At 41.2% G+C, this 9,533-nt stretch overlaps 1 long non-coding RNA gene across 1 annotated transcript; it reads right to left on the bottom strand.

Annotated features, from left to right (window-relative positions):
• Positions 1-5,350: 5,350 nt before the first annotated feature.
• Positions 5,351-9,020, bottom strand: LOC119290886. Its single transcript, XR_005142071.1, has 2 exons — positions 8,535-9,020; positions 5,351-5,992 (listed from the first exon to the last, which is right to left on the bottom strand). It is a non-coding gene; the product is annotated as an uncharacterized LOC119290886 (long non-coding RNA).
• Positions 9,021-9,533: the final 513 nt, after the last annotated feature.

Below are 9,533 nucleotides of genomic sequence, written 5' to 3'. Positions count from 1 at the left end.
ATATTCAATTTTGCCAAGGTTGTTGTAGTTGATCCATGCACCCTATGGACTTGCTATTGCCATGCTTAGCTTCATAAACATGTCTTCTTACTGTTGGTTTCATTGCCATGCCATGTTTTGCTCTATAGTGAGTTGCACAAGCTCATATACATGCCTTCATAATTCTGTTTCTGCCATGTTTGAATCTGTAATATAACTTGCCATGTTCACGTGGGTGCCATCATATTTTCTGATCCTTTTTGTCTCATGGTCAGTAAGGTACTTTTGTTCTATGCATTTAGTAGATTCATGACATGCATTTGTTTGCCATGATAAGTTCCTGTAACATGTTGTTTGATAGCTCTAAACATTGCAACCTGATGTTACTTTCTGCAAAGTCTGAACTGTTATTATTTGCTATCTTGCCATGTGTGTTTGAGCATGTTCTAGTGATTTCTGGAGATAGCTCAGTGTTCATGTTTTGTTATGCTTTACCTGTACATCATGCCCATGTCTTTTGTTTTCATATTATGGTACTTTAGCATGTTGTTTTGATGCTTGCAATATGCCTAGTTGCTGTTTTGGACAGATTGTTGTTATGACTTGTATAGAGTGTATGTGTTGCCCCGTTGCTCCGTTTTGAGTGTGCTCTATATGGAACTTGCTTGTTTTTGCATGTAGTTTCATATTATCATGTTGCATCCTTGTTTTGAGGTGTTTGCTTGATGTTTGAATGCCTTTTGCATCAATGCCATGTTTAACTTGTTTTGCTCATATCTTCTAGATCGTAGCTCCGATTAAATGAACTTTATATGTAACTTGACTAGAATCTCGTGTAGATCATCTTGGTGCATCTTAAATTGCTGTTTAACAACTTGAACATAAGGTTTATTCAGATCTGGACCAACTTTGAAATTTGCATATGAGGACTTACCGGAATTGTTATATGTTGTTCCCGGCCTCATTTAAACTTGCCTTGATGTGTTTGTTCTTGTTTGCATCATCTCTTGCCATGAGTAGCTTCATGTAGCTTTGTCATGCATCATGCTTGTTGTGCATCATGTCTTGTTCATGTGTTGTGTGTTTACTATGGTGTGTGCTTCTTCTTGTTAGTTCTTGTTTCGTTGCGATCGTGAGGATTCGTTCGTCTACGCTTGGTTCGGCTTCATCCATTCGTCTTCTTCATGGACTCGTTCTTCTTCCTTGCGGGATTTCAGGCAAGATGACCGCTACCCTGGATCTCACTACTATCATTGCTATGCTAGTTGCTTCGTTCTATCGCTATGCTACGTTACCTATCTTTTGCTCATCAAGCCTCCCATATTACCATGAACCTCTAACCTTTGACACCTTTCCTATGCAAACCGTTGCTTGGCTATGTTACCGCTTTGCTCAGCCCCTCTTATAGCGTTGCTAGTTGCAGGTGAAGTTGAAGATTGCTCCATGGTGGACAGGATTTTGGTTGGGATATCACAATATCTCTTATATTACTAATGCATCTATATACTTGGTAAAGGGTGGAAGACTTGGCCTTTTGCCTGGTGTTTTGTTCCACTCTTGCCGCCCTAGTTTCCGTCATACCGGTGTTATGTTCCCGGATTTTGCGTTCCTTACGCGGTTGGGTGATTTATGGGACCCCCTCGACAGTTCGCTTTGAATAAAACTCCTCCAGCAAGGCCCAACCTTGGTTTTACCATTTGCCTCACCACCACCTATACCCTTCCCTTGGGTCAGCCAACCCGAGGGTCATCTTTATTTTAGCCCCCCCGGGCCAGTGCTTGTCTAAGTGTTGGTCCGAACCGAGCCGCCTGCGGGGCCCCCTCGGGGCAACTCGAGGTCTGGTTTTACTCGTAGCCTGTCTCATCCGGTGTTGCCCTGAGAACGAGATATGTGCAGCTCCTATCAGGATTGTCGGTGCATCGGGCGGTTTTGCTGGTCTTGTTTTACCATTATCGAAATGTCTTGTAAACCGGGATTCTGAGTCTGATCGGGTCTTCCTGGGAGAAGGTATATCCTTCATTGATCGCGAGAGCTTATCATGGGCTAAGTTGGGACACCCCTGCAGGGTATAATCTTTCGAAAGCCGTGCCTCCGGTTATAGGCAGATGGGAATTTGTTAATGTCCGGTTGTAGATAACTTGACACCAGATCCGAATTAAAACGCATCAACCGCGTGTGTAGCCGTGATGGTCTCTTTTCGGCGGAGTCCGGGAAGTGAACACGGTTTCTGGGTTATGTTTGACGTAAGTAGGAGTTCAGGATCACTTCTTGATCATTGCTAGCTTCATGACCGTTCCGCTTGTTCTCTTCTCGCTCTTATTTGCGTATGTTAGCCACCATATATGCTTAGTCGCTGCTGCAGCCTCACCACTTTATCCCTTCCTTTCCCTTTAAGCTTTGCTAGTCTTGATACCCATGGTAATGGGATTGCTGAGTCCTCGTGGCTCACAGATTACTACAACAACAGTTGCAGGTACAGGTTATGCGATGGTCATGATGCGAGAGCGATGCTTTCTTGCATTGAGTTCTTCTTCTGCTTCTTCTTTGATCAGGGGATAGGTTCCAGGTCGGCAGCCTGGGCTAGCAGAGTGGATGTCGTTTGAGTTTCTGTTTGTGTTTCATCCGTAGTCGGATGGTGCTCTTATGTATGATGATGTTGTATTCGTGTGGCATTGTATGCCTTATGTATGTATCCCCATCTATTATGTAATGTTGATGTAATGATATCCACCTTGCAAAAGCGTTTCAATATGCGGGTCTATCCTTGGTGGGACCTTCGAGTTCCTTTTGGATAGGGTCGCATATTGGGCGTGACAGTCATCAACCCCTACCTCGCGGAAGTGATGCATCACCCTCAAACCATTGAGATGCGTGAGGGGGTGTTGTACATCCGCGATGTGGAGGGACCAAGGAGTACCGAAAGCGTGGAGATAAAGCTCGAAGCAATGGAACAACAAGTTTTCAAGTGCCAAGGAATGGTGGAGCGCGGACTTAACGCCAACCAGATGATGATCGAGGAGTTCACCAACAACCACAAGCTGGACGCCAAGAACATTGGGGAGACCATCTTCAAGCTTCATGAGAAAATCGAGCACCTCCAAGCCCATATCTATGACCTGCAAAACCAAAACTGTGAGTATGAATATAGATTCAAGAGGATGAGTTTGGCTGCAGATTTGAGGATCCCGGAGACTCGATCATCCTTCTATGATGGTGAGCCTATGCCTTGGAAGACGGACGACAAGCCTACATCATCAACAACTCCTTCTTCACCACCTCCAGGACATAATCACATGGGTATGGTCACTCTCCTTGGCAACTGCCAAGCTTGGGGGGGAGTTGCCCCGATATCGTATCACCATCACACTCCTATCTTTACCATTTTACTTAGTTCGATCCTTTTGGTAATATCTTGATCTAGTAGAATAAAGTTTTGGTATGAATTAGTTTTGAGTTTCGATTTGTGATCCCTCTATGTAATCGAGTCTTGAGCTATATATAATAAAGATTAGTGTTGAGTCAAGGGCCTTGCTATCTTGCTATGATCTTAAGTGCATAAAAGAGTAAAAGGAAATAAAAGAGATCATATTGATCTTATGGATAGTAATGACTTCATATATAGAGAGTATGAGGCTTAAAAGTTGTTGAGAGTTGGCAAACATAGTTTTTGTCATCGTTGCAATTAATAGAAAGTAATAAAGAAAGAGAGGTTTTCACATATAAATATACTATCTTGGACATCTTTTATGATTGTGAGCACTCATTAAAGTATGACATGCTAAAGAGTTGATGTTGGACAAGGAAGACAACGCAATGGGTTATGTTTTCTCACATCTCAGTTAAAGTATATTGGCATGGATCATTCAAACATTATGAGCTTGTCTTTTTCCCCTCATGCTAGCCAAATTCCTTGCACCAAGTAGAGATACTACTTGTGCTTCCAAATATCCTTAAAACCAGTTTTGCCATGAGAGTCCACCATATCTACCTATGGATTGAGTAAGATCCTTCAAGTAAGTTGTCATGTTGCATGCAATAAAAATTGCTTTCTAAATATGTATGACTTATTAGTGCGGAGAAAAATAAGCTTTATACGATCTTGTGATATGAAAGTAATAAAAGCGACGAACTGCATAATAAAGGTTCATATCACAAGTGGCAATATAAAGTGACGTTCTTTTGCATTAAGATTTCGTGCATCCAACCAAAAAGCACATGCAACCTCTGCTTCCCTCTACGAAGGGCCTATCTTTTACTTTATGCCTTTTACTTTATGCAAGAGTCAAGGTGATCTTCACCTTTCCCTTTTACATTTTATCCTTTGGCAAGCGCCTCGTGTTGGAAAGATCCTTATATATATATATATATATATATATATATATATATATATATATATATATATATATATATATATATATATATATATATGTTGGGTCGCGCTATTCGTCACCCTGGGTGAGGAATTCTTATTCCTCACCTCACCCATCCCGCACCAACCCAACCCATGGGAGGTAAAATTATGGATACTAGAGACCGTTCCTTAATTTACTACTTACGGCAGCATGGATGCTCCCTGCAGCGATGTAATCTTACGGCCTGGAGTGTGGTGTGGAGGCGTGGAGCACTAGAGGGCATGCCCTGCATATAATGTAATTTTACGGGAAGAGATTAGTAACTTACCTCTATATATGTACTATACATGGGTATTGCAGCATCGTAATTGTCTCTCTATCACATGTCAATTTTTTTTAAAGAAACTTTCCATTCAATTCCTAGGCCTGTAAGAAATTTGGAATCCAAAAACAAACAAGACTTTATAATTTTATTTTTACGGTAAAGAAACACATTCTACTAATTCAGTTGAGATCTGAACGTAAGAAATTTGGCAGTAGATGAAAACAAGAGTATTTTCAATGTTCCATAAAAAAGAGTATCTTCAAGGTATGGTGCGGTAACTTCTTTTTGCGAGTGTATGGTCAAGTAACTGAATGTCATGTCAACATATGAATTACTTGTAAAATGATAGGAAAATGTAAGAATTTATGCGGCATATTCCAAACTATTTTGTAACATTATTTCGGTTACACGACGCTGAAGTCTGAAGGCGATCTTATTGACGTCATTTGTGGGTGACTCAATTTGATCCCAAGACTCTACCTCATCAGAGGATCAAGGGCATAGAAATAGCTGAGCTTTTTTTTAGAGACAAAGAATCGAGCTTAACCCGACTTTGATTTGACAAAGCGATAAGCCGGCTAGAATTACAAAACCGCCAACATCACTAAAAAAACACCAGCAAACAAAGAAAAGAAAACAACAAAAGATACAATGGGTGAGCAAACCACTCGCAAGTTACAACAAAGCAACAAGCTAAGATGAACAACTAAGGCACATTTCTAGCTTAAAGTAGATGAAGCCCTCCTCGACGAACAAGACAGTAATCAGCAGCAAAAGCCGAGGCTTGGGAACGAGGAACAACCAGTAGGAGAGGAAGCGTCTTCGACATCACCATGGGCACAAGAGAAAATAGTTGCAACCTCATCCATCTCCGAAGGGGGCTCCTTGCCCCCTCGCCTTGGCACGGAAGGCAACAATCCATTGGAAAATGGAGATGCTCCCCCGAGACCTAGGGTGAAAACAACTGCCGAGACCAACCGGGGTGCAAAATGACCACTGCCACTGTGCTAAGCCGAGCTCATGGAGGTAGAAACTTCGCCTGTTGAACAACACATCACACTCATGGAGGAGCAAATGCACAGATGATGTTGCTGATGACAATAACCAAAGCAATGGAGATAGCCGAGACAATACTAAGAAGCGACACTTAGTCTACAACGAGCACCGAGCTCATGCCTCCCCCGACACATCGCAGCAACCATGGTAGGGGACCCCTGTCCCCTTCCAACACAGCCACGGAAGCAGCACACTGGCCAACCATATAAAAGAAGCACTTGCCAGCTGTAGAAATATTCATCTCACAGTCTGCACGGACAACCATAGCCTCCACCCTCCTCTGTTTATCACAAGAGATAAATTCATTCTCCATAACATAAAAAATGTAGTCAGTATCTTAGAATAATCCCATACATAATGAAGATTCATGTGTGTTGATTTATAAAATGGGTGCAATTAACCTCCAAGTTCCTCGTTAAACTGTAATGAAACAAAAGAACCGAAAATAAAACCCAGCAAAGATTGACTCCCTGAAGAGGATCAGATTTCACCTCTTTGCAAATGGAAATAAATCTAACTGGACATTGGTACTAACCTTCCCGCAAAAAAAAGGAAATTGGTACTCCCTCTGTAAACCAAAATAAGGGCGTTTAGATTACTAAAATAGTGATCTAAACACTCTTATGTTAGTTTACGGCGAGAGTACTAACCAAGCATTGCTCCGAACAGCACCAAACAAGAAAAATTAAACTACCGTGTATTCAGATAAATAATCAATGTTACTCATGCAATCGGCTGAAGATATAATAGCTGGTTGATTTTCCCAAATTAATCAATGTTACTCATGTAGAGAACTGTACGTACAGATTTTTTTGCTAGCCGAAACTCCAGTCAGTTATTTTTGTTTCAATGCATGTCTAATTGTACCATTTGTTTCAATAGGCAGTAGGTTCTATATAGGATCATGTGGTGCCATTTTCCTGACTAGTGTTAAACTAATACACATCTTCAAATGGCACGAAAGAAATAGTTTTATTTTCCTCTAATCCTGACTGAGATGTACCTGAGGTTGTTGTTCATGTCGCAAGCAGCCATAAAAGGCAGAGTAATCAGAGGATGCACCGGCCTACACTGGCAATTCTTGTGCACTTGTCTAACTACTTGAGTTTGCTTCTAAAAATTGTGTGGGAAAGAAAACAATTAAAGAAATGTAGTGTTCTCAGCTGTCACTTAGAAGTACATGGGACTGAAATATGGTGATAACATCAGTTCCATGGTTCAATTGGTTATATGGTGTAAGCCTGAAGAAACAGTATGACATTCACATTACTCCGACTAGAATCACGACTATTATCAATATTCATACTCTCCCAACCTGAACTTAAAAAACAGTAACACAACCAGAACTTCCAAAAGCATTGCATATCTTATACAAATCAGAACATTCAGAAGTCCATGGCTGTACAACCTTATAAACCGTGTATTTTAGTTGAGGGAAGTATCATTAGTTCGCCTAGCTTTGAATAGCTGCAAATAGAGTTTTTTCCACGAAAGTTGATCTTCTTCTATACGTAATTGACAAAGCATTGTAAAAACTCATGATTTACTTATATATGTCACATCGAGCTATTACTAGTGGTGCCAACTAAGCTAGTAATGAAGTGATTCCTGAAATAGGAGTATGCAAGAACAATAACTGAAATAGTTTTCCAACATAAAGCAACTCCCTATGAATGTCTTTCAAGACTGAACGTTTTAACTTAATATCTCTAGGAAACATTTGAAGTAGATGAAAGAACGATATATGTGCACCGGAATTAAATTGGATTTGGCTTCTGGTCAAGCCATCGATGCCTACATCATGCTTCCTTGCTCAGAATCTCGATTTCAGAATGGTGAGTTTCCTCTTACATTATTAAATTCGATACAGTAACAGATTCATCTCTTTGTTCTTCCATATATATATTTCAAAAAGACACTCCGGCTGACTCCATTACTAATAAGGAAACAAAAGTAGTTCAATAAAGAATGCAGGGCACCTGAATCTATCTATCAAGATGAATGTGAGAAAACAAATTACTACTAGTCAGACCCAGGCGCCATGAAGGGTCGAAAACAGTGGTTTATAATGTTTGCCTAAAAGAAACTATACTAGACAGGAGACTTGAATATACGGTATGTGTTTATAATATTCGCCAAAGAAAATTACTGCCCATCAGGCATGATCAATGCATATACTTGACCAGTTGTTACTTAAAACACCAAAATTTGATATTATTTTTATCCGTGTGAAACTTAAATCACAATATGAATATTAAACTTGTAGTTTGGCTATGCCCAAAACAATTAAAGTTGGTGTGGAACAAAAACTGAATACAGAAATCTTGGCTTTAGCATTGGGGACGTGACTTACCCATATTCAGCAAACTCAACTTCTTAATAAATCTAACTAAATTCGAGCAGACGCAATGCGATGGTAAATGGACACAGGACACATGGTTATGTGACTCGATGGAGGACGATACAGAAGAGCTCCAGTGGTTGGGGATCGTCGTGATGGGACGAGATGTGCCCCACATCTAGATGAAAAAAACGCGGAGCGCTGCATCAACCAACATGAGCAATAAGTATTTAGTGATAAGAGATTTTTAGAAAATATTCAAGACATACCCGTTTTCGTTGTATAGCCATAATCCCAAAAGTTCATGAGGCTGAAACACAGCAGATCACTACACACAACAATCAAACTACATCGTATACTTTTTGCTCTGAAGATGTGGTATTGTCACAAATGCTTCCCTATGCCCTATATGGATTTGGAGACTGATTTTCCCCCATGTTTCAATAAGAAAAGGAAGGAGATAATTTGAGATATACCTTACCTAGGTGTGCAAATCTGGAACAAATACGAACGCAGACTTGAAGCTCGTAGCACATCAGGGGCGGCGGTCCAGTCAAATGGATGGATTGAAGGACTGGAGGACCCCAGGCGTTGCTACAGGAGCGGATCCCAAATGGGGGCTGCTCGCCCAGATGAGTTGCTCCCACCGCGGCCTCCTCACGTTGCTTCCTTCAGCGGCCACGAGGCCCGGGCGTGCACAACCGCCGCGGCGACTAATAGCGCGGGACATGGCGGACCCGTCGTGATGCCTCCTCGCCGGCCGCTGACTGGTCCGTCGAGCCACCGTACTGCCGCCACGACCACCACATGTGCTGACACCGACACCCCTATAGACAAGCCGCTCACTGCGCCACCGAGGACTTGCCGTCAAGTCCATCCGCCGCTCATCGCAGCCGCATGATATTCGCCGTCGAGAGTGGAACTGGAAACGGCTCTCAGCCGATTAGAATAGGATGGGATAGGTGGGTTAGCTCCTAATAACACGATGAGAAAACAGTACACGACGTAATGTGAAAAGGTAAAATTACCTCGGCGCCTATAGATTTTTACACCTATGGAATTATGGCTTGGTTGAGTCCAACCATGTGGCTCGGTCAATCGATCAGGGTGAGTAATAAGTTATTCTTCACCCTGGGTCTTAAATAGACTTTCTATATATATATATATATATATATATATATATATATATATTATCCTTAAGGTAAAAGGTTGGGAGGCATCACTATAAGCCCCTATCTTTCTCTGTGTCCGATTTAAATTCCAGAATCATAAGTATTGCGTGAGTGTTAACAATTGTGAAAGACTAAATGATAGTTTAGTATGTGGACTTGCTGAAAAGCTCTATTATTGACTCTTTCCGATGTTATGATAAATTGCAATTGCTTCAATGACTGAGATTATAGTTTGTTAGTTCTCAATGAAGTTTCTGAATCATACTTGACGTTGTGAATAAATTGTTATTTGAGCATAAGAAATCATA

The sequence above is a fragment of the Triticum dicoccoides genome, chromosome 4B (assembly GCF_002162155.2).
Source record: "Triticum dicoccoides isolate Atlit2015 ecotype Zavitan chromosome 4B, WEW_v2.0, whole genome shotgun sequence".
Lineage (NCBI taxonomy): Eukaryota > Viridiplantae > Streptophyta > Magnoliopsida > Poales > Poaceae > Triticum > Triticum dicoccoides.
This window is presented reverse-complemented; position numbering and strand designations above follow the sequence as displayed.